Here is a 26,151-nt window from a genome sequence, read left to right as displayed (position 1 = left end):
CTCCCTCTCCCTCCCTCTCCCCCCACCTCCCCCTCCCTCCCTCTCCCCCCACCTCCCCTCCCTCCCCTCTCCCCCACCTCAACTCCCTCCCTCCCTATGCGGGCCGAAGAATAGCGGGGGTACCGGAGAATCACCATTTTGGGTGCCGGTTGTGAGAATCGTGGGAACGCGTCGGACCGGCATCGCGTGAAAAACTGGCGCGGCCCACCATTCTTCCAACCGGTGCGACATCGGAGAATCGCGCCCCATAAGTTCATTCGGTCCATCGGGTCTGCTCCGCAATTCTATCATGGCTGATATTAAAGTCTTGTTCACCTCACTGGAAATTAAAACCCTGAATTAAATAAACTTTGCACTCCAAGAGGACTGCCAATCAAATAAATTTAAACAGATCGCTTGGCATCTAACAACTTGATCCCCCTCTCTCCTGGATAAAGCATCTAATAAGTTAATAAAAAAAAAATTCTGTAAATGTTACAAGAAAGCACGATCTTCATAGATGATCCGGTATTTAACTGTCTATTTAGGTTTTTGGCTGACTGATCTGGTGTCTAATTGTCTGCTTATTTTTGGTTCAATTTAGTAAGTTAGATGGCCAGTTTCCTGGGACTGTAGCTCCTAATCCTAAAATGAAAGGCATCAATATTTATCTTACAACTATGCTAGAATATTATATCGAGATTTTCCCTGGTTCTTAAACAACATTTCATTTAAAAGAAACGAGTAGACAGCATCAGACTTACTCGTGCAGTAGGCCTTCTCAGAGGGCAATGAGTCTGACTAGAAATGGATTACCATCACAGGCAGCTAATCTGCAAGGATCCTCAGACTTTCTGCAGCTCCCAGATAATGACACCTCACCAGCTAATTTTCAGAACTGACCCAGGAATCAGAAGGAAAATTCTGCGTACAAATCTCACCTTCCAATGAACACTCAATATTCAATACTCAGTTCCAACTAAACAGTTAAACACAAAGCACAGAGGCCTCTCAGTGAATCTTCTCACATACAGAACCAAGAGCCCTTCCTGATTGCCTACAGAACAGTCAGACTGCCTGAGCATATCAATTATACTATTGTGTAAAATCTCCACAAACCTCATTCTTGCTTTCGCTATCTCCATTCCTCCCACTTCAATGCAGCCGTGGACAGGAACTGGATCTACTGCAAAAAAGGGGAGGAAGAAATCGGGAACACTGACCATGTGTTTCGAATAGCATTTCCAACCGCCAATCAAGGGCTGTGGGGCTCTTTGCATATTACATGTCAATCACATTTTTCAACCAGTCAGCCTGCACTTGAGAGCGGAACTTCCCTTTAACTCAGTAAAACTAACGTGATACCAGAAAAACATTCAGCTTGAGGGGATTAACAAATATATCGAGTCCATCCTGGAAACTGGGCACCCTCAACAATTTAGGGCAGCAGCAAAAGCCAAACATCAACTTTTGTCTTTCTGTCTGTAATACTAAACTCACGTTTTCTCAGTCACAGACAGTGACTCCACAGTCAAGACAAACGCTGATGGTGATTAAGGCCCTCTCAGAATCGTCCTGCATGCTCTTGGTATTACCCCCCTGCCTTTTGTGTCATAATATGCAGACATGCACATAATGCATATAAACAGGCAGCTAATGAATACAGAGAACAGGACATAACCAATCAGCAGGCAGAACACTTGTGATGTGTTGGGTACTCTGGATCTGTGGAGACTGCCTTTACCTCAGCAGTAACAGGCTACCAACACTTGAAATAGTACAACACTATTTTATTAAGCTGGAACCTGTTGAACATACTTTCACTGTGGGTCGACACTATATTAGATTAAAATAAAGACCTATGCCTATCCTAACCAGTCTATGCACTCAGCACATGGTAAAGCTCTGTGCTGTGAACTCTGTCCTTCTGAGAGGCTGCATCCCAGATGAGTGGGAAAACTGATGCCCTCTGTCTTTATAGTGAGTGTGCTCTAACTGGTGATTGGCTGCGGTTTTGTGTGTGTTGATTGGTCTTGCTGTGTGTCAATCAGTGTGTGTGTCTGCACCATGATCTACTGGTGTATATTATGACATCCTTTTATTTAAAAAATGTATGTTTGTGGCAATAAATAATGTGTGGTGAGAATGTTCCTAACTATGTGTGGAGTGCGAAGACATATTTAGAAGACTATGTACATAAGAACTAAGCTATTTACATGGGAGGTGTCTGGTGCAGATAAACAGTATGCAACAAGAGAGTAACTAGAACATTATATACAAACCAGGGAATTGATCAAACTAAGCAACAAAACAGTTCAGAGAGTCCATAAATTTGAAAAGTTCATAAATTTAGTCTCTGAGGTGGACGACGAATTCTGGTTGACCGCCTCAAGGGTGGGTCGAGAGCTGCTGGTTCAGGAGCGGGCTGGACTGCGCAGAGTCAGGGGGAGGCAGAGCGACAGGGAGCTCTGCATAATCCATGGCAGGGTCGTCATGACGGCGAGGCGAGACCTGAAGATCACGTGGCGAGCATGGAACGAGACGAAGGGCACTTCGATTGCGGCGCAGAAAAGAGCCCTCCGGTAGACGAACCAGGAACGAGCGGCGGGCCACCTGCCGGAGGACAACAGTGGTTGCAGACCAGCCACCACCTGGAAGATGGACGCGGACGTTGTCATTGGGAGCCAGAGCAGGGTGATCAGCTGCACAGGAGTCATAAGCCGCCTTGTGCTGGGCACGAGACAGCTGCATCCGGTGAAGGACCGGAACATGGTCGAGGTCTGGGACATGGATAGATGGCACCGTCGTCCTCAGGGTGCGATTCATGAGTAGTTGGGCTGGCGATAGGCCAGTGGACAAGGGAGCGGAGCGGTAGGCCAGCAAGGCAAGGTAAAAATCAGAACCAGCATCGACAGTCTTGCATAGGAGCCTTTTGACGATATGTACTCCCTTCTCTGTTTTGCCGTTGGATTGGGGGTACAGGGGACTGGACATTACATGGGCAAAATTGTACCGCCTGGCAAAGTTGGACCATTCTTGGCAGGCGAAGCAGGGGCCATTGTCAGACATAACCGTGAGCAGGATGCCGTGTCGAGCAAAGGTTTCTTTACATGCACGAATGACTGCAAACGTGGTGAGGTCGTGTAACCGTATCACCTCCGGGTAATTCAAAAAGTAGTCCACGATTAGGACATAGTCTCTACCCAGCTTGTGGAACAGGTCGATGCCCACCTTGGTCAAGGGTGACGTGACCAACTCATGGGGCTGAAGGGTTTCATGTGGTTGGGCTGCCTGGAATTGCTGACAAGTGGGGCAGTTGAGCACGGTGTTGGCTATGTCCTCATTGATTCCAGGCCAGTATACTGCCTCTCGGGCCCGTCGGGGGCATTTCTCCACTCCAAGGTGGCCCTCGTGTAGCTGTTCCAGGACAAGCTGGCGCATGCTATGCAGGATAACAATACAGTCCAGTTTGAGAAGAACCACGTCTACTACCGCCAGATCATCTCTGACATTGTAGAATTTTTTTTTTTTAAATTTAGAATATCCAATTCATTTTTTCCAATTAAGGGGCAATTTAACGTGGCCAATCCACCTAACCTGCACATCTTTGGGTTGTGGGGGTGAAACCCACGCAGACACAGGGAGAACGTGCAAACTCCTCACAGACAGTGACCCAGGGCCGGGATTCGAACCCGGGTCCTCAGCGCCGTAGGCAGCAATGCTAACCACTGTGCCACCGTGCCGCCCTGACATTGTAGAATTGAGGGCATTGGCACTTGAGCCACCCGTCCGTTAGGTGGCGCATGACACGCTGGAGCAAGGGGTCGGCAGCCGTCTCACAACGGATTTGGACGAGGCGTTCATCCGAGGCAGGTAGATTGGGGGCCGTGAATGCCACATGGGCGTCAACCTGGCTGACAAATCCCGCTGGGTCACATAGAGTGGTGACTGACCAGGAGAGAGCGTCAGCAACGATGAGTTCCTTACCTGGGGTGTATACCAGCTGGAAGTCGTATCGCCGGAGCTTGAGAAGAGTACGCTGGAGGTGAGGCGTCATGTCGTTCAGGTCTTTTGGTATGATATTTGTCATAATATACACCAGTAGACCATGATGCAGGCACACACACTGATGGACACACAGTAGGACCAGTCAACACGCACAACACCACAGCCAATCACCAGTTAGAGCACACTCACTACAAAGACAGAGGGCATCAGTTTTCCCGCTCATTTGGGATGCAGCCTTTCAGAAGAACAGAGTTTACAGCTCAAAGCACAGATCTTCACCATGTGCTGAGTGCATAGACTGGTTAGGATAGGCATAGGTCTTTAGTTTAATCTAACATCGTGTTAACCCACAGTGAAAGTATGTTCAACAGTTTCTAGCTTAACATAATATTGTTGTACTATTTTAAGTGTTGGTAGCCTGTATGTGTTCCACGGATCCAGAGCACCCAACACATCATGGTACCAGTAGTTGAGGGAGGTTAGAACATCTTAGACCTACTTGCAAGTGATCTGCCTTCCACCAGCATACAGCCATCCTGCAAAATGGACAGCATCCGCCCGCCGCCGCCACTCCGCATTACCGGTGACCGAGGGACCAACTGGAAGATCTTCAAACAATGCTTCCAGCTTTATCTTGAAGCCACAAACTTGGAAGCTGCTTCTGACGCCAGGAATATTGCTCTCTTCCTCTCCACGGCCAGGGACCATGCCATCCACATTTTCAATTCTCTCACCTTTGCCGATGGTGAAGATAAATCAAAATTCAAGACGGTCCTCCTCAAGTTTGACAGTCGCTGCGACATCGAGGTTAATGAAAGTTTCGAGCGCTATGTCTTCCAATAGCGTTTGCAAGGTAAGGATGAACCTTTCCAGTCCTTTCTCACCCACCTCTGCATCCTTGCGCAGTCCTGTAACTTCGGGTCCACCTCCAACTCCATGATACGTGACCAGATCGTTTTTGGTGTTCTGTCGGTCCCCCTACGCCAGCAGCTCCTCAAGGTAAAGCAGCTCACCCTAGCGATTGCCATCGAGACCTGCGTGCTGCATGAACACGCCATTAGTCGGTATTCCCACATCCAAGCGGCTGAAACGGCGCAGCAAGGTCCCCACGAGGCAGAACGGGTCCAAGCAATCAAGCAACTCCAGTGCCTCAGCCTGGATGAGGGCGGCCATTTCGCGCACACCCGCGCTTGTGCGCATCGAACTAGGGGATGGCGACGTTGACGAATGTACTGCGCAGGCGCGCACCACGTACGATCGCACCGCGCATGTGCGGTGGTGCAGCGAGCGTACTGACGCTACAACATGCGGCAACTGTGGCTCCGCCCATTTAAAGCAGCAATGTCCTGCCAAATCCCGACGATGCCTGCAATGTAGCAAACTTGGCCACTATGCTGCTTTATGCAGATCAGCTCAGCCTGCCAACTCTCGTCGTTGCAGCCAGCCTCGCAGGGATGTCCGGGCCATTCAACCCACGGTCACCGAGCCCGATTCGGACCTGCCACCCGATATTGACACCGAGGACCCGAAGGCGCCTTTTCGAGTCGGTATCATTACGAAAAACAGGGTGTCCCCGAAGAAAAGAATCCAGCCTCTACCGGTACACAGCATCGATCCGGACGATGAATGGTGTGCCACCCTTACGGTCAACCAGAATTCGTCGCCCACCTCAGAGACTAAATTTATGAACTTTTTGAATTTATGGGCTCTCTGATTTGTTTCGTTGCTTTGTTTGATTGTTTTCCTGGTTTGTATATAATGTTGATCTTGTTACTCTTGTTGCAGACTGCTTCTCTGCACCAGGCACCTTCCCATGTAAATAGCTTAGTTCTTATGTACATCGTCCTGTAAATATGTCTTTGCACCCCACATGTAGTTAGGAACATTCTCACCACACATTATTTATTGCCACAAACATACTTTTTTATAAAAGGGAGGATGTCATAATATACACCAGTATATCATGGTGCAGACACACACACTGATGGACATACAATAGGACCAATCAACACGCACAACACCGCAGCCAATCACCAGTTAGAGTGCACTCACTATAAAGACACAGTAAGAAGTCTTACAACACCAGGTTAAAGTAACTGGACTTTAACCTGGTGTTGTAAGACTTCTTACTGTGTTCACCCCAGTCCAACGCCGGCATCTCCACATCATGACTATAAAGACAGAGGGCATCAGTTTTCCCGCTCATTTGGGATGCAGCCTTTCCAAAGGACAGAGTTACAGCTTACAGCACAGATCTTCCCCATGTGCTGAGTGCATAGACTGGTTAGGATAGGCATAGGTTTTTAGTTTAATCTAACATCATGTTAACCCACAGTATGTTCAACAGTTTCTAGCTTAATAAAATAGTGTTGTACTATTTTAAGTGTTGTTAGCCTGTATGTGTTCCACGGATCCAGAGCACCCAACACATCAATATTGACCAGCAGTCGATGGTCTGTCTCGACGGTGAACTGAGGGACTCCGTAGACATAGTCTTGGAATTTAACGACACCAGTCAGAAGGCCCAGGCACTCCTTTTCAATCTGCGCTTAGTGCTGCTCGGTGGGGATCATTGCACGTGACGCATATGCAACGGGGGCCCATGACGAGGCCTCATCACGTTGAAGGAGCACTGCTCCAATGCCGGATTGACTGGCATCCGTAGAGATTTTGGTCTCCTTGGCTGGATCAAAAAAAGCTAAGACTGGGGCCGTGGTCACTTTTGCCTTGAGTTCCCTCCATTCGTGTTCATGGGCAGGGAGCCATTGGAAGTCTGTCATCTTCCTGACCAGGTTCCTGAGAGCCGTGGTATGAGAAGCGAGTTAGGGATGAATTTCCCTAATAAGTTGACCATGCCCAAAAAGCGGAGGACCGCCTTCTTGTCCTCCGGTGTCTTCATAGCCTTGATGGCAGCTACCTTGTCCACATCCGATTGCACACCCAATTGGGAGATGTGGTCTCCGAGGAATTTAATTTCTCTCTGACCAAAGGAGCATTTGGCCCTGTTGAGGCAGAAGCCATGCTCATGTATCCGTCTGAAGACCCGTTGGAGGCGATTAAGATGCTCCTGCGGTGCGGAGTGGTGGACCAGATGATTATGTCATCGACATAAACGTGAACGCCTTCAATACCTTCCATCATCTGTTCCATAATCCTATGGAACATTTCTGATGCAGAGATGATCCCAAACGGCATCCTGCTGTAGCAATATCTTCCAAAGTGGGTATTAAACGTGCAGAGTTTCCTGCTGGATTCATCGAGCTGGATTTGCCAGAATCCCTTTGAGGCATCGAGTTGGTAAAGAACCTGGCGCGAGCCATCTCACATGTGAGGTCTTCGCACTTGGGAATGGGATAGTGCTCTCTCAAAATATTGCGATTGATATCTTTGGGATCAATGCATATTCTCAGTTTGCTGGAAGGTTTTTTTACACATACCATGGAACTGACCCAGTCGGTCGGTTCCGTGACTCTGGAAATCACTCCTTGGTCCTGGAGGTCCTGCAGCTGCTGCTTGAGGTGGTCCTTAAGGGGTGCTGGGACCCTGCGAGGTGCGTGCACCACAGGCGTGGCATTCGGTTTCAATAAAATCTTATAGGTGTACAGGAGCTTGCCCATGCCCTCGAAGACGTCGTGGTATTGGTTAATAATGGCGTCGAGCTGCGCCTAAAATCTATGTCCTGAAAGGCAGACACGTCAACAGGAGAGAGGGAGTTAACCCTCTGAACTAGGTTAAACACCTTGCATGCCTGTGCACCAAGCAGGGAGGCTTTCGAGGATCCCACGATTTCAAAGGGAAGGATGGCTTTGCGTGACCTGTGCGTCACTTCAAGTTGGCATGAGCCACTGGCAGCAATGGCATTGCCATTATAATCTAATAGCTGGCAGGCTGATGGCAGGATGGCTGGTTTGACACAAAGGCTTTGGAGGTCAAAACGCGCAATGAGATTGGCGGAGGCACCAGTGTCCAGGCGGAATTGGATTTGGGACCGGTTGACCGTAAGGGTGGCACACCACTCATCGTCCGGATCGATGCTGTATACCCGTAGAGGCTGGACTTTTTGCTTCCGGGGCACCTGTTTTTGGTAATGATACCGACTCGAAAAGGTGCCTTCGGGTCCTCGGTGTCGATATCGCGCAGCAGGTCAGAATCGGGTTCGGTGACCATGGGTTGAATGGCACGGACATCCCTGCGAGGTTGGCTGGAGCGACGAGAGTTGGCAGGCTGCGCAGACCTGCATAAAGCAGCATAGTGGCCAAGTTTTCCACATTGTAGGCAGCGTCGGGATTTGGCAGGACATTGCCGCTTTACGTGGGCAGAGCCACAGTTGCTGCACGTTGTAGCGTTAATACGCTCGCTGCGCCACCGCGCATGCGCGGTGCGGTCGTACGTGATGCGCAGTGCAATCATCTAATTCCCTTTGTTCAATGTGTGCATGCGCGGGAGGCTGCGAAAAGCGCTCGAAATGGCCGTCCTCATCCAGGCTGAGGCCCTGGAGTTGCTTGATTTCTTGTACCCGTTCTGCCTCGTGGGGACCTTGCCGCGCCGTTTCAGCCGCTTGGATGTGTGAATACCGATTAGTGGCGTGTTCACGCAGCACGCAGGTCTCAATGGCAATCGCTAGTGCGAGCTGCTTAACCTTGAGGAGCTGCAGCCGTAGGGGGTCCGACTGAACACCGAAAACGATCTGGTCACGTATCATGGAGTCGGAGGTGGACTCGTAATTACAGTACTGCGCAACGATGCGGGGGTGGGTTCATCCTTACCCTGAAAACGCTGTTGGAAGACATAGCGCTCGAAACTTTCATTCACTTCGATGTCGCAGTGACTGTCAAACTTGAGGAAGGACCGTTTTGAATTTTGATTTGTCTTCACCATCAGCAAAGGTGAGAGAGATGAAGATGTGGATGGCGTGGTACCCGGCCGTGGAGAGGAAGAGAGCGATCTTCCTGGCGTCTGAAGCAGCTTCCAGGTCCGTGGCTTCAAGGTAGAGCTGGAAGCGTTGTTTGAAGATGTTCCAGTTGGCCCCTAGGATACCGGTGGTGGCGGGCGGACGCTATCCATTTTGCAGGATGGCTGTATTCTGGAGGAAGGCAGATCACTTGCAGGTAGGTCTAAGTAGTTCCAACATCTGTTGTATTTTATATTTTCCCCGCGTCTTGACTGTGATAGAGAAATATAAACATGATTCATTAGGTAAGCAAAACTGAACTTTATTTCCGAATCAGAACTGACTGCTAGCAGTAAATGGCTGATACTTGGAGTCGGAAAGCAGTCAATTACAAACTGCTGAGTCCGTCCCAAGTCTGCGATATTACAGGAAAAGAAGGCGATTCTTATACATTATAGGATCAAGATAACATGAATACAGCTTGGTCAGGAATTTGATTGAAAGTAAAACATAAGTAATAATCGTTACAATGGCGTCACCTTGCTGACCTCCAGGGGACTTGAGTTTCATATCATTATCTTGTCTTTGTTTTAAGAAAGGGAAGAAGTTGTTTAGGAACAGGAAGAAATAGTTGTTCAGCTTGTTATGTATTAAGACTACTTCTAGCTCCAAGCCTTATCTAGACTCTCAGGACATGCTGTCTATGTGTATTCTGAATCTGTGTCTTAGGTTAAATTCAATTGTACCAAGAAGACTTGACTAGTTTTCCCATCATGCCATTATTTGCTTCACACAATACCGCACATCAACTACTGGTCCCATGATGTGTTGGGTACTCTGCATCCGAGAAGACTGCGTTTACCTCAGCAGTAACACATACAGGCTGTGTGTCAATCAGTGTGCGTGTCTGCACCATGATATACTGGTGTATATTATGACAACTTGGGGGTGGTTTCCCACTATAAAAGGCATGAGGCACTCACACTCCACCTCTTTCCATTGGTGACATCTACAGTGTGAGTCAGGGTGTACATATATAACTCCTACAGCACATGGCTAAGAGCTAGTCTGGTTCAGTCAGACTGATTAATCACACTAGGTTAGCAGAGAATCGAACTCAGAGGATTGAGCTAACTGTGTGAGAAGTTCAATAAAACTTATAAAACTTATTGAACTAACTACAAGGTGTGGAGTATCTCTCAGGTAAAGCTGCATCCAGTTGTAGCCCGTGTTATCTTACTGTGCTTAACACAACATGATATCAGGAGACTGCAATCCCTAGGTGATTTACCTCAATCTGTTCCGTGACGACCAGCAAATGTACCCCGGCACCATGGAGAAGATCCAGGCTCTGCAACAGTTGCGGACCTCCGGCAATCTCAGTACCAACTGGCGGACCTTCAAGCAAAGGTTTCTGCTGTACATCGAAATCTCAGACCTCGAGGGTGCGTCTGGTACAAGGAAGATCGCACTTCTCCTCTTAACTGCGGGGGAATCAAGCCATCCAACTCTTCAACTCGCTGAACATCACCGAAGGCAGTACAAGACAAAGTTTCAGACCATCCTGGACAAGTTTGATAGTTTGTGAAGTGGACACCAATGAAATCTTTGAGCGCTACATGTTCACACAACGCCTCCAAGGTAAAGATGAATCTTTCAACTTCTTCCTAACTAATCTCCGTCTACTAGAGCTGTCCTGCAACTTTGGTGATATTGCTGACTCCATGATCAGGGACCAGATCATTTTCGGAGTTTACTCTGATCCTCTGAGAGAGCGGCTTTTAAAAATCAAGAATATGACCCTGCCAGTCGTGGTTGAAATATGTACAGTGCATGAGCACGCCAAAAACCCGTATTTCCAATATAAATCGGCTGAAAAGGAGAAACTTGCCTCCCATGAGGCAGAGAGTGTGAAGGCCATTGCCCGGATGCAGCGCCTCAGCCTTGATGAAAGCGACCATTTTGCGCGCTCTTTCCGGAGCCCCTCGCATGCGCGATGCGACTGGGTCAATGAAGCGGCCGATTACCACTCTGCGCAGGTGCGGACGTGTGCCGACCGCACTGCTCATGCGCGACGACGCTCAGAGCGTGATGACGTCATGTCGTGTCCGAACTGCGGCACTGCCCACTTAAAGAAACACTGCCCTGCAAGAGGCAGGCGATGTTTAAATTGCGGAAAGCCTGGACACTATGCAGCCATGTGCATGTCTGCACCACCAGTCAGGCTTCAATCCTGCCTATCAAGGCGCCGTCGACCCCACCACCACCTCTCCGGCGGTCGACCAGGATCAGACACAAGCCCCAGAGACTGGATTTACGAACACTTGTTTTGTTTGCTATGTTCTGTTTTCGCACCTTTGACACCTGTTTGCACATGTATATATGTTACCATCTGCTACAGTATGTAAATAAGTTAGTTTTTCGGCCTACACATGTAAATACTTTCACATAGGCCATAAAAAAACATTTCTAATGGGGAGATGTCATGATATGCAGACATGCATATAATGAGATACAAACAGGCAGCTAATGAATACAGAGAACAGGACATAACCAATCAGCAGGCAGAACACTTGGGGGTGGATTCCCACTATAAAAGCCATGAGGCACTCACACTCCGCTTCTTTCCACTGGTGACATTTACAGTGTGAGTCAGGGTGTACATATCATATAACTCCTACAGCAGGTGGCTAAGAGTTAATCTGGTTCAGTCAGGCAGAGAGATCACACTAGGTTGTCAGAGAGTCAAACTCACAAAGGATTGAGCTAACTGTGTGACAAGTTCAATAAAACATATTGAACTAACTTCAAGGTGTGGAGTATCTCTCAGGTAAAGCTGCATCCAGTTGCAGCCCTTGTTATCTTATTGTGCTTAACACGACATTTTGGTCTGTCTGAAACTTGCTGTTCTTCCAGTGCAAAGTGTTGTCTATGATTGGTTATTGCAGACTGGCACATTCCAAGATCCAGGACTATGTCCTGAGGGATGGACTAAAGCTTGTGCCGCAAATCTATAATTGGGAAAGGAGACCATCTGGTGTCTTGCAACCACAATGCACTGAGGGTTCGAAGATGCAAAACTGATGTCCTGGCTAGAGGGGTGAAGAACACGAGATAATGGCCTCAGAATACAGGGTAGACCATTTAGCACCGAGATAAGGAGAAAACTCTTCTCTCAGAGGGTGGTGAACCTGTGGAATTCTCTAACATAGAAAGCTGTGGAGGCCAAGTCACTAGCTATATTTAAGAAGAAAATAGATTTCTAGACTCTAAAGACATTAAAGGGTATGGGGAGAGCAGGAGTTTGATGTTGACACTGTGGATCAGCCATGATCACATTGAATGGTGGAGCAAGCTTGATAGGCTGAATGACCTACTCCTATTTCCTATCACCATGATTTTCCACTCCCAATCACATTGTATGGGTTTGATGAGAGGAGTGGAAAATCTCGCGAGAACAGCCAAATTGTGTTTTACGTCGACATAAACACGTGACGCAGTTGTCCTCGCCTCCATCAGTGATGGGGCGCGTGAATGTTGGGAACATCATTTGCATGAATGAACTTACTACTATCAGACCCCTAAGCCTGAATCATCCATCCCCTCTCTGAAAATCCATTCACATTGGCGTGACGGTAGAATGCGTGAAACCTAACTGGTCTCCCAAGGTGCGCACCTGACGAACTGACCTCCTAGGTGAGCTCAGGTCAGTGTACTGCTCAAGGGGGAGAGGGTCATGTCTGGGTTAGGAATCTTTGGAATTCTACCCCAGACGGTTATCAATGTTTCATCATTGAATATATTTAAGGCTAAGATAGACAGAATTTTGGTGTCTCAGGTAATCAAGGAACTGGCAGAAAAGTGGGTCCAAATCGAAGATCGGCCATTATCATATTGAAGGGGATGGCGAGACTGACCTATGAGGAGAGATTGAGTCGGTTAGGATTAGGAAAACAGTATATTTTCAAGAAGCAGTTAGATATAGCACTTGGGCGAAAGGGATCAAAGGATATGGGGGAAGGCAGGAACAAGTTACTGAGTTGAATGATCAGCCATGATATTGAATGGCGGAGCAGGCTTGAAGGGCCCAATGGTTTCCTCCAGCTCCTATTTTCTATGTTTCTATGAATGTCTGAGCTGGCTTGATGGACCATATGGTTTACTCCTGCTCCTATTTCTCATGCTCTTTTGATTTTTATTATGTTTTTATTGATCTGAGTTTAAATCCGAAATACAACTAAGAAACGCAATGTTTTAATCTACAATGTTACTACTTAGTGGAAACAAAATATCAAAAGCAACTGTATGAATAATCTTATTTCTAGACATGGTTATTCTTGGGCGCAATATGATACATTCAAAGTTTTTTAAAATAAATTTTTTTTCATGGGTTTTTGAACAGAGAATACCTTGCCGTTATGTATGCAGGATATGATATATCTATATATATGTATGTAGGCATCCATTTGTACCGGTGAGGCACTTCCGGAGGGTAATCCTCGAGTGGGTCTAGTGCCGGTGTTGCCCCTCACTTTTCCCGGTCGGATTTTGCCGACGTTGTCTTCTCGTACATGCTGCCGCTTCAGCCGGCCCTCCCGTCCTCCGCCTGTATTCTCCTTTTTCTCGGTTCCTGTGGATGTCAGGTTGGTAACGTCTCCCTGCCCCCCCCCCCTCACGACCTCCCTGGCTCTCCTCTATTGTTCCCTGCCTCTCTCTCCCCCCCCCCCCACCCCCCCCCCTCCCTGCGGTTCACCTTTCCTTTCCTCATCCCCCTCACCCTCTCATGCTTTTGCTACTTTCCCCTGGTTCCTGGCTACCTGGCTATTCTTCTGCTTGTTTGTTGGCCACAAACAAGTCCCGGAACAATCGGGTGAATGGCTCCCACGTTCTGTGGAAGCCGTCGTCTGACCCTCGGATGGCAAATTTGATTTTCTACATTTGGAGAGATTCCGAGAGGTCGGACAGCCAGTCTGCAGATTTAGGTGGTGCTGCTGACCGCCAGCCGAACAGGATTCTACGTCGGATGATCAGGGAGACAAAGGCAAGGGCATCTGCCTTCCTCCCCAGAAATAGATCTGGCTGGTCTGAAACCCCGAAGACCGCCACTTTCGGGCATGGCTCCACCCTCACCCCCACCACTTTGGACATTGCCTCGAAGAAGGTAGTCCAGTACTCCACAAGTCTGGGACAAGACCAGAACATGTGGGTGTGGTTGGCCGGACATCCTTGGCACTGTTCACATCTATCCTCGACCTCCGGGAAGAACCTACTCATACGGGTTCTTGTTAAGTGGGCTCTAGGTACCACTTTAGTTGCATCAGGCTGAGCCTTGCGCAGGTGGAGGTGGAGTTGACCCTATGCAGTGCTTCACTCCAGAGTCCCCACCCTATCTTGATCCCCAGGTCCTTCTCCCATTTCCTTCTTGTTGCATCCAGTACAGTGTCGGCCCCTTCTATCAGTCGGTCGTACACGTCACTACAGTTTCCTCTCTCTAATATGCTTGCATCCAGTAACTCTTCCAGTAATGTCTGTCATGGCGGTTGTGGGTAAGTCCTTGTCTCCTTTCATAGGAAGTTTCTGAGCTCCAGGTACCTTAGCTCGTTCCCCCTGTCCAGCTGGAATTTCTCGGTCAGTTCGTCCAGTGTCGCCGTCGGTGTACAGGTCCCTGACTGTCAGTGTCCCCTCGTCCTGTCTCCACCTTTTGAAGGTGGCGTCAGTCAGTGCTAGTGTGAACCTATGGTTGTTACAGATGGGAGCTTCGTCCGACATTTGGGTTAGGCCAAATTGCTGCCGTAGCTGGTTCCAGGACTGGAGGTGGAGGGTGGCTATCACCACCGGGCTGCTGGAGTGTTTTTTGGATGGGGTTGGGAGTGCTGCCATGGCGAGAGCCTGGAGGGAGGTCCCCTTACAGGAGGCCTCTTCCGCGCGCACCCACACGGCTTCTGGCTCCTTAATCCATTCCCTTATTCGCTCCGCCGTCTAGCCGGCTCGCCCTCCCCTTGATTTTGTTTTTTGTAAGACCTTCTTTGTGATCCTAGCATTCTCCCCCCCCCCCCCCCCCCCCCCCCCACCCCCCACCCCATAGGAACGCCATGATTAGTTTGTCTAATGCTTTGAAAAAGGCCTTAGGGATGTAGTCGGGATGGCTCTGAATAGGAAGAGGTACCTGGGCAACACGTTCATTTTGATTGCCTGGACTCTCCCCGCAAGGGAGGGTGGGAGTGTTCTCCATCTTTGCAGGTCCTTTTTTACTTCCTCCGTCAGACTGGTGAGGTTCTATTTGTGGATCCCTTTCCAGTCGTGGGCTATTTGGATCCCCAGGTAGCGGAATTTGAGTCGGGCTGGTTTAAATGGCAGTCCCGTTAGTGCTGCCCCACCTACTTGTGGGTGTACCGGGAAGATCTCACTTTTGATCATGTTGAGTTTGTAGCCCGAGAAGGCGCCAAACTCTTTCAGGAGCACGATGATTCCGTCCATTGATACATTAAAAGTAATGCACTAAAAGTGAAAGTGACAAAGCGGCTCTTCTTAGCAAACAAACAAATTACATCCAATGTGACTGTGACAAAGGTATACCTTTCCTCGTCATCCTTCTGGACCTGTTTGCAGCTTTTTACATGGTTGACCTCACAGTTCTCCTCCAATGCCTCTGCATTGTCATTCAGCTGGGTGGGATTGCTCTCCATTCTTATCCATTAATCATAGTCAGAGAATCAGTTCCAATGGTTTATCTTTCTGCTAATACATAGTTATCTCTGGTATCGCTCAAGGATCAATCCATGGCCCATCCTATTTCTCAGCTGCATGCTGGCAACATCGCCCCAAAGTACAGTGTTTATTTTCAAATGTTTGCTGCCGACACCTGGCTCTACTTTACCAACACCTCTCTCAACTCCCCCACCATTGTTAAATTATAAGACTGATCTTCTGACATCCAATACTAGATGAGTAAAAATTCCCTCTAATTAAATATTGGGAAGACAAGCCATTGTTTTCGATGTCTGCTCCAAATTCTATTCCCTAATGACTAGAAGGTGGTACACAATAAGTAATGATGTGGAGATGCCGACGTTGGACTGGGGTGAGCACAGTAAGAAGTCTTACAACACCAGGTTAAAGTCCAACAGATTTGTTTCAAACACTAGCTTTTGGAGCACTGCTCCTTCCTCAGGTGAATCACCTGATGGTGTGATTCACCTGAGGAAGGAGCAGTGCTCCGAAAGCTAGTGTTTGAAACAAACCTGTTGGACTTTAATCTGGTGTTGTAAGACTTCTTACTGCACAATAAGTAAAGTTTGGTATCATCTGTTCTTGGCGCTGGAGATCAGAGGTGCAGACAGATTGCTGCTGTGAACCCTGTAAAATGATAATACACACTCTGGTGATATCATGGTTGTGTTGTAATTCATGGATTGACCACTAGGAGTCTCAGTATATAATTGAGTGTTAGAGTCAGGTGACCTCAGGCTGACAAGGGAGCTCGGAGAGAGATAGTGGGCGCGATTCTCCGCAAATTGCGGAGAGTCGTAAAGGCTGTCGTGAAACCGGCCGTGTTTCACGGCAGCTTCCGCGCCCCCTCCCGGGACCCGATTCTGCTCCCCGGCCGGGGCTAGCAGCGGGGCCACGTGAACCTCGGCATCGCAGGCTTAGCGAACTGCGCTAAGCCCACGCGCCAAAGTTAACGGCGGCTGATGCGCACAATGACGTCAGCCACGCATGCGCGGATTGGACAGCTCCAACCCGCGCATGCGCGGATGACGTCATCACGCATATGCGTGAAACCCGCGCATGCGCGGGCCGTTATGCCCCTCAGCCGCCCCACGGACTGATCCAGTGGGGCGGTGGAGGAACAAAGAGTGCGCGGGGTTCGGACCCGCTGCCCGCGATCGGTGCCCACCAATCGCGGGCCCATGGCACCCTTGGCGCGGCCGTGGTGCAGCCGTGCCAATCGGTGCCATGGTTCCCCAGAACGGCACTTTGCAGCCGTTTTCACGTACTGTGATAGCAGGCGTGTTGGAGTTCATGAAAACGGTCGTAAAGGCCTGGGAAATCGGCCCATCGGCTAGGGGAGAATCGATGCTCGCCGTAAAAAAACGGCGAGCAGCGATTCGTGTCGGGGGGCGGCCGTGGGGGAGGGAGAATGGCAGGAGGTCGGGAAAAATGTCGGGAAGGCCCTCCCGCTATTCTCTGACCCGTCGTGGGGGGCGGAGAATCGCGGCCAGTGCCTTGTGCATGTTCATACTGTTGTTGATCTGTTGTTTTGTATATATTTGACCCACAATTAATGTTAATAAATCATTCATTGCTTTAGGTACAAGTGTTCTTGTAATATAAATTAGGCCATCCAACAAGAACATAAAATACACTATAGTAATTTACGCTCATGATGGAGGGAATTGATGTTTAATCTAGTGAATACTGATCAAGCAGACTGATTGGTTCTCAATGGTGCAATGCAACTGCAGTCACTCAGACAAGTGAAGATTACTCCAACATGCTCCTGACTTATGCCTTGTACATGGTGGAAAGCCTCTGTGGAGTCAGGAGGTGTGATGCAGCTAATCTGTGGTGGTCTGATTCTTAGCCTGCTACCAGTTTCTTTGAGTCTACTCCATAGAGACATTTACATTATAGAGTAAGACCAGCATAAAAACACGAAGAATAAAATTCATGGATGACCATGGGCAGCATGGTAGCATTGTGGATAGCACAATCGCTTCACAGCTCCAGGGTCCCAGGTTCGATTCCGGCTTGGGTCACTGTCTGTGCGGAGTCTGCACATCCTCCCCGTGTGTGCGTGGGTTTCCTCCGGGTGCTCCGGTTTCCTCCCACAGTCACAAAGATGTGCAGGTTAGGTGGATTGGCCATGATAAATTGCCCTTAGTGTCCAAAATTGCCTTTAGTGTTGGGTTGGGTTCTGGGGATAGGGTGGAGGTGTTGACCTTGGGTAGGGTGCTCTTTGCAAGAGCCGGTGCAGACTCGATGGGCCGAATGGCCTCCTTCTGTACTGTAAATTCTATGATAAAAAACCTTCTCTCAATCACTGGCTTCTTTCAAGAGCAAAACACAGTAAATATTGGGGAGAAGCCCATAACTTGTGTTAAAAGAGGACAACTTTTTCACACCACCCTTATATTAAAAAGCATGGATTTGACAGAAAGGATTGCTGTTATAAATAAACAAAACTAGAGGGTAATTCAATGTATCTTCATCCAAAATGTTATTGTCTGCTTTCATATTAAATCATTGTTGGATGAGGTTTCGGTGATGACGTTGGGCTGAGCAGTCACGCTTTCATCCCGCGGATCCATAAATCAATCACTTTTTAACAAAACTTGCCAAAGATCCCATCGATTTGTTCCCCAAACGTTAAGAAGACAGGGGAACGAGAGAAGGAGAAAGAAAAATGACGTGAAAAATCCAATCCAGGGGCCGCATTGAGACTAGGAGCGAAATTCTCCGACTCCCAGCAGGGTCGGAGAATCGCCTGGGGGCGCCTAAAATCCCGCCCCCGCCGTGGCAGAGATTCTCCGCCATCCAGGAAGTGGCGGGGGCGGGAATCTCGCCCCGCCGATCGGAGAGGCCCCTGCTGCGATTCTCCGGCCCGGATGGGCCGAGGTCCCACCGCTGGGAGGCCTCTCCCGCCGCCGAGGTTTAAACCACCTCTGGTGGCGGCGGGATCGGTGGCGCGAGCGGTGGCCTGGCCCCCCGATCAGGGGCCGGGCCAGTGCCCTGGGTGCACTATGTTTCCTCCGCCACCGCCACGGCCTCCGCCATGGCGGAAGCGGAAGGGAACACTACATCGCGCATGCGCCGGCAGTGACGTCAGCGGCCAGCTGCCGCTGACGTCACTGCCGGCGCATGCGCGGTCCGGCGAAAGCCTTTCGGCCAGCCCCGGTCCCGGGCGCGCCGGGTGTTTGCGCCGGTCTTCTGGCGCAAACCGCTCCGGCGCGGGGCTGGCCCCCAAAGGTGGGGAAAATTCCCCACCTTTGGGGAGGCGCGAACCCTGGGTGTTTGGCACCACTCCCCTACTCCGGCACCCTCCGTCACGCCGGGTAGGGGAGAATGCCGCCCCAGAAGTGGAAGGAGTCTGGAGCAGAGGCAGCCGTACAAACGGACCAGCGCACGAGGCGGCGGAGTGCAAGTCTCGCCGGAGCGAAAAGGGCAGAACAGCCAAGTACAAAACCCTCACTCACAGGGAGGGAACTGGGCGGCATCCCTCTCAGAGGTACTGAAGAGCACCGACAAGAAATTAAAACAGACATACAGGCCGTGGTGAAAGCTGCGGTGGCTGAAACTCTGGTACAGATACCAGGTCGTTCTGAGCAGGGCCGAAATGAAATTGGAGGCCCAAAAAGCCTCAAGCCCAAGGACCTTGAAAGAGTTGCAACTGACCAGAGTGATCAAATAGTGGCATTGGTGGCGAGATTGATCGTGGTGCAAGGTAACCTGAGGGGAAAGGTCGAGGATCAGAAGAATTGGTCAAGGAGGCAGAACCTGTGGATTGTGGGGCTACCAGAAGGAACCGAAGGCAGGCACCCCACGATGGGCAACCTGGCTGATGTGTTGGGTACTCTGGATCTGTGAAGACTGCGTTTACCTTAGCTGTAACATAGACAGGCTACCAACGCTTGTAATAGTACAACACTATTTTATTAAGCTAGGAACTGTTGAACATACTTGGACTGTGGGTCGACACTATGTTAGATTAAACTGAAGACCTATGCCTATCCTGACCAGTCTAAACTGTTAGCAGATGGTGAAGGTCTGTGCTACAAGCTGCGAGCTCTGTCCTTCTCAGAGGTTGCATCCCGAATGAGCAGGAAAACTAGTGCCCTCTGGCTTTATAGTGAGCGTGCCCTAACTGGTGATTGGCTGCTGTGCTGTGTGTGTTGATTGGTCTTGCAGTGTGTCAGTCAGTGTGTGTCTGCACCATTATATACTGATGTGTATATTATGACATCCTTCCTTTTATAAAAAAAATGTGTGTTCATGGTAATAAATAATGTGTGGTGAGAATGTTCTTAACTACGTGTGGTATGTGGAAGCATATTTACAAGACTATGTCTATAAACACTGAGCTATTTACATTGGAAGGTGTCGAGTGCAAATGGACAGTCTGCAACAAAAGAGTAACTAGAGTAACATTATGTACAAACCACTGAGTTGATTAAACAAAGCAACGAAGCATTCAGAGAGTCCATGAATTCAGAAAGTTCGTAAATTTAGTCTTTGATGTGGGCGATGAATTCTGGTTGACCGCCTCAAGGGTGTGTCAAGAGCCGCCGGTTCTGGAACGGCCTGGACTGTGTCAGAGTCAGAGGGTGGCAGAGCGACAGGGAGCTCTGCAAAGTTCATGATGGGGTCGTCGTGATGGCGAGGCAGGACCTGAAGATCACGTGGCGAGCGCGGAATGAGTCGCAGTGCACGCCTATTGCGGCACAGAAGAGAGCCGTCCGGTAGACGAACCAGGAATGAACGGGGGGGGCCACTTGTCTGAGCACCACAGCGGTGGCGGACCAGCCACCATCTGGAAGTTGGACATCGTTGTCATCGGGAGCCAGAGAAGGGAGATCAGTGGCACAGGAGTCGTAGGCCGATTTATGCTGGGCCCGAGTCAGCTGCATCCGGCGAAGGACCGGAACGCTGTCCAGGTCCGGGACATGGATGGACGGCACCGTCGTCCGCAGCGTACGATTCATGAGTAGTTGAGCCGGTGACAGGCGGGTGGACAAGGGGGCGGAGCGGTAGGCAAGCAAAGCAAGGTAAAAATCAGAACCAGCATCGGCCGCCTTGCACAGTAGCCTTTTTACGATGTGCACTCCCTTCTCTGCTTTGCCATTGGATTGGGGCTACAGGGGACTGGACATGACATGTCTGAAGTTGTATTGTCTGGCAAAGTTGGACCACTCCTGACTGGCGATACAGGGGCCATTGTCGGACATGACTGTGAGCGGGATGCCGTGTCGAGCGTAGGTTTCCTTACAACCTGGCCACCTCTGGGTAGTTTGAGAAATAGTCCACAATGAGGACATAGTCCCGGCCAAGTACATGGAACAGGTCAATGCCCACCTAGGTCCAGGGCGACGTGACCAACTCATGGGGTTGCAAGGTTTCCCGTGGTTGCGCAGGCTGGAATCGCTGACAAGTTGGGCAGTTGAGCACGGCATTAGCTATGTCCTTGTTAATCCCAGGCCAGTACACTGCCTCACGAGCCCATCGGCGGCACTTCTCCACTCCCAGGTGTCCCTCATGGAGCTGCTCGAGGACAAGCTTGCGCATGCTATGCGGGATGACAATGCGGACCAGCTTGAGAATAATCCCTTCTACTACCGCCAGGTCATCTTTAACATTATAGAATTGAGGGCATTGGCCCTTGAGCCACCCGTCCATTAGGTGGCGCATGACACGCTGGAGCAGGGGGTCGGCGGTTGTCTCTCGACGAATTTGGACGAGGCGTTCATCCGTGGCGGGCAGATTGGAAGAAACGATTGCTACATGGGCATCAACCTGGCAAACAAATCCCGCTGGCTCACATGGTGTGGTGACAGACCGGGAGAGGGCGTCAGCGATGATGAGCTCCTTGCCCGAGGTGTAGACAAGCTGGAAGTCGTAGCGCCTGAGCTTGAGAAGAATGCGCTGCAGCTGACGCGTCATGTCGTTAAGGTCTTTTTGAATGATATTGACCAGCGGTCTGTGGTCTGTTTCGACTGTGAACTTTGGGAGTCCGTAGACATTGTCATGGATTTTAACGACTCCGGTGAGAAGGCCCAGGCACCCTTTTTCAATTTGCGCATAGCGCTGTTTGGTGGGCGTCATCGCATGTGATGCGTATGCAACAGGAGCCCATGATGAGGCCTCATCACGTTGAAGGAGCACTGCTCCAATGCCAGATTGACTGGCATCCGTAGAAATTTTTGTTTCTTTGGCCGGATCAAAAAATGCCAAGACCGGGGCCGTGGTCAGCTTCGCCCTGAGTTCCCACTATTCGTGTGCGTGGGCAGGGAGCCATTGGAACTCTGTCGTCTTCTTGACCAGGTTCCTGAGAGCTGTGGTGTGAGAGGCGAGGTTACGGATGAATCTCCCCATAAAGTTGACCAAGCCCAGGAAGCGGAGGACCGCCTTCTTGTCCTCCGGTGTCTTCATGTCCTTAATGGCAGCTACCTTGTCCGCATCCGGCTGCACGCCAAACTGTGAGATGTGGTCTCCGAGGAACTTAATTTCTGTTTGACCAAAGGAGCATTTGGCCCTGTTGAGGCGGAGGCCATGCTCATGGAGCCGTTGGAAGACACGCTGGAGGCGATCAATGTGCTCCTGCGTGGTGGTGGACCAGACGATTATGTCGTCCACATAGACGTGAACCCCTTCAATACCTTCCATCATCTGTTCCATAATCCTGTGGAACACTTCTGATGCAGAGAGGATCCCAAACGGCATCCGGTTGTAACAATACCGGCCAAAAGGGGTGTTAAATGTGCAGAGCTTCCTGCTGGATGTGTCGAGTTGGATCTACCAGAACCCCTTGGATGCATCTAGCTTGGTAAAGAACTTGGCACGAGCCATCTCACAGGTGAGTTCTTCGCGCTTTGCAATGGGATAGTGTTCTCTCATTATATTGCGGTTGAGGTCCTTGGGATCAATACATATTCGCAATTTGCCGGAAGGTTTTTTCACGCATACCATGGAGCTGACCCAGTCAGTCAGTTCTGTAAATTTTGAAATTACTCCTTGGTCCTGGAGGTCCTGCAGCTGCTGCTTGAGGCGGTTCTTGAGGGGTGCTGGGACCCTGCGAGGTGCGTGCACCACAGGCGTGGCATTTGGTTTCAACAAGATCTTGTAGGTCTATGGGAGTGTGCCCATGCCCTCGTAAACACTGTGGTATCAGTTAATAATGACGTCCAGCTGCGTCCTAAAGTCAGTGTCCTGAGATGCAGACACGTCAGCAGGGAGTGAACCCTATGGACAAGGTTCAGGAGTTTGCATGCTTGCGCACCAAGCAGGGAGGCTTTGGAGGATCCCACTATTTCAAATGGCAGGTTGGCTTTTAGTGACCGGTGCGCCACTTCAAGTTGGCACGAGCCACTGGCAGCAATGGCATTACCATTATAGTCCAATAGCTGGCAGGCTGATGGCAGGATGGTTGGTTTGACACGGAGGCTTTCGAGGTCAGACCACGCAATGAGATTGGCTGAAGTGCCGGTGTCCAGGCGGAATCGGATTCGGGATTGGTTGACCGTGAGGGTGGCACGCCACTCGTCGTCCGGATCAATGTTGAATATCGGGAGAGACTGGACTTTTGGCTTTGGGGGCATCCTGTGTTTGGTAATGATATTGAATCGATATGGTGCTTTAGGGTCCTCGGTGTCAAGGTCAGGTATCAGGTCAGAATCGGATTCGGTGACCGTGGGCTGGATGGCGCGGACATCCCTGCGTAGCTGGTTGGAGCGACGAGAGGTCGTAGGTTGAGCAGACCTGCATTTGGCAGCATAGTGGCCAAGTTTGCCACATTGTAGGTAACGTCGGGATTTTGCAGGACATTGCCGCTTTACGTGGGCGGAGCCACAGTTGCCGCACGTCGTGACGTCAGAACGCTCGCTGCGCCACCGCATGTGCGGTCGTATGTGGGGCGCGCCTGCGCAGTGCGATCTTCGGCATCGTCGTACCCTCGTTCAGTGCGCGCATGCGCGGGAGGCCGTGAAAGCGCACAAAATGGCCAGCCTCATCCAGGCTGAGGCCCTGGAGTTGCTTGATTGCTTGCACCTGTTCTGCCTTGTGGGGACCTTGCTGCGCCATTTCACCGCTTGAATGTGCGAGTATCGGTTAGTGGCGTGTTCATGCAGAACGCAGGTCTCGATGGCAATCGCAAGGGTGAGCTGTTTAAACGTGAGGAGCTGCTGGCGTAGGGGGTCCAACTGAACACCGAAAACGATCTGGTCGTGTATCATGGAGTTGGAAGTGGTCCCGTAATTACAGGACTGCGCAAGGATGCGAAGGTGGGTGAGAAAGGACTGGAAAGGTTCATCCTTACCCTGTAAACGCTGTTGGAAGACATAGCGCTCGAAACTTTAATTTACCTCGATGCCGCAGTGACTGTCAAATTTGAGGAGGACCTTCTTGAATTTTGACTTGTCTTCACCTTCAGAAAAAGTGAGAGAGTTGAAGATGTGGATGGCATGGTCCCCGGCCGTGGAGAGGAAGAGAGCAATCTTCCTGGTGTCTGAAGCAGCTTCCAAATCTGTGGTTCAAGGTAAAGCTGGGATCGCTGTTTAAAGATTTTCCAGTTGGCACCGAGGTTTCCGGTGATATGGAGTGGCGGTGGGGGGCGGACGCTGTCCATTTTGCAGGATGGCTGATTGCTGGTCGAAGGCAGATCACTTGAAGGTAGGTCTAATAAATTCTAACGCCACGTTCTGGTACCATGATGTGTTGGGTATTCTGGATCTGTGGAGACTACGTTTACCTTAGCAGTAACATAGACAGGCTACCAACACTTGTAATAGTACAACACTATTTTATTAAGCTAGGAACTGTTGAACATACTTGCACTGTGGGTCGACACTATGTTAGATTAAACTGAAGACCTATGCCTATCCTGACCAGTCTAAACTGTGAGCACATGGTGAAGGTCTGTGCTACAAGCTGCAAGCTGTGATCTTCTCAGAGGCTGCATTCCAAATGAGCAGGAAAACTAGTGCCCTCTGGCTTTATAGTGAGCGTGCCCTAACTGGTGATTGGCTGCTGTGCTGTGTGTTGATTGGTCTTGCAGTATGTCAGTCAGTGTGTGTCTGCACCATTATATACTGATGTGTATATTATGACACTGGTGGGAAGGGAGAACTTCCCTAACCCACCAGAAATAGACAGGGCCTACCGGTTGCTGCAACCGAAACCCAAGGCCGGGGAACAACCAAAGGCCATCATATCCAAACTGCACCGGTAACAGGATGATGAAAGAATTCTGCGCTGGGCCAGGCAGTCCAAGAACTGCAGTTGGGAAGGACATAGATTCCGAATTTATTAGGACATTGGGGCTGATCTGGCCAAATGCAGGGCAGAATTAAACAGGGCGAAAGCAGCGCTGGAGAAGAGCAGCGTACACTTTGGAATGTTGCACCCAGCCAAGCTCTGCGTCACATACCAGGGCAAAGAACACTTTTTTACGGCCCCAGTTGAAGCAGACAGTTTGTTGCAGAGTGCGGGCAGGAGCAGCGACAACAGGAGAGGTGGCGAAGGTCCCCAGGCAAGGAATGGTACCACGACAGCAACCCAAGAAGTGGGGGGGTGGGAAGAGAAGACTGATGTGTTGAGTGCTCTGGGTCCGTGAAACACATACAGGCCACCAACACTTAAAATAGTACAACACTATTTTATTAAACTATAAACTGTTGAACATACTCTTACTGTGGGTTAACACAATGTTAGATTAACTATAGACTGTGCCTGTCCTAACCAGCCTGATCACTCAGCACATGGTGAGAATCTGTGCTGTAAACTAGAAGCTCTTGTACTTCTGAAAGGCTGCATCTCGAATGAGCGGGAAAACTGATGCCCTCTGTCATTATAGTGAGTGTGCTCTAACTGGTGATTGGCTGCGGTGTTATGCATGTTGATTGGTCCTATTGTATATCCATCAGTGTGTGTGTCTGCACCATGATATATGGTGTATATTATGACATTCTCCCCTTTATAAAAAAATTTGTATGTATGTGTCAATAAATAGTGTGTGTGTGGATAATGTCCAAACTATGTGTATGGTGCGAAGACGTATTTACAGGACTATGTACAGGAAAACTAAGCTATATACAAGGGAAGGTGCCTGGTGCAGAGAACTAGTATGCAACAAAAGGAACGAGAACAATACTATATACAAACCAAGAAAACGATCAAACAAGGCAGGAAAACAACTCAGAGAGTCCATAAATTTGTAAAGTTCATAAATTCAGTCTCTGAGGTGGGCGACGAATTTTGGTTGACCATCTCAAGGGTGGGTCGAGAGCCGCCAGTTCAGGAGCAGGCTGGACTGCATCACAGTCGGGAGGAGGCAGGGTGACAGGAAGCTCTGCATAGTCCATGGTAGGGTCAGCAGGGGAGCGATGCAACTCTGGAGGATCACGTGGCGATCGTGGAACGAGGCGAAGGGCACGCCGATTGCGGCACAGAATGGAACTATCTGGTAGCCGAACCAGGAACAAGCGGGGGCGGGGGGGCACCTGCCTAAGGACAACAGCAGTTGCAGATCAGCCACCATCCGGGAGATGGACGCGAACGCTGTA

The 26,151-nt window shown here is 49.9% G+C and overlaps 1 protein-coding gene across 1 annotated transcript in view; it reads right to left on the bottom strand.

Annotated features, from left to right (window-relative positions):
* The window catches only part of LOC119975762 (zinc finger protein 2 homolog), a 42,360-nt gene extending 41,131 nt beyond the window's left edge, over window positions 1–1,229 (bottom strand). The window contains exon 1 of the mRNA XM_038815589.1: window positions 1,099–1,229. The gene's annotated coding sequence lies outside the window, so the exon portion shown is untranslated. The remainder of the gene's footprint in view (window positions 1–1,098) is intronic.
* Window positions 1,230–26,151: the final 24,922 nt, after the last annotated feature.

This window comes from Scyliorhinus canicula, chromosome 13 (assembly GCF_902713615.1).
Source record: "Scyliorhinus canicula chromosome 13, sScyCan1.1, whole genome shotgun sequence".
NCBI lineage: Eukaryota > Metazoa > Chordata > Chondrichthyes > Carcharhiniformes > Scyliorhinidae > Scyliorhinus > Scyliorhinus canicula.
This window is presented reverse-complemented; position numbering and strand designations above follow the sequence as displayed.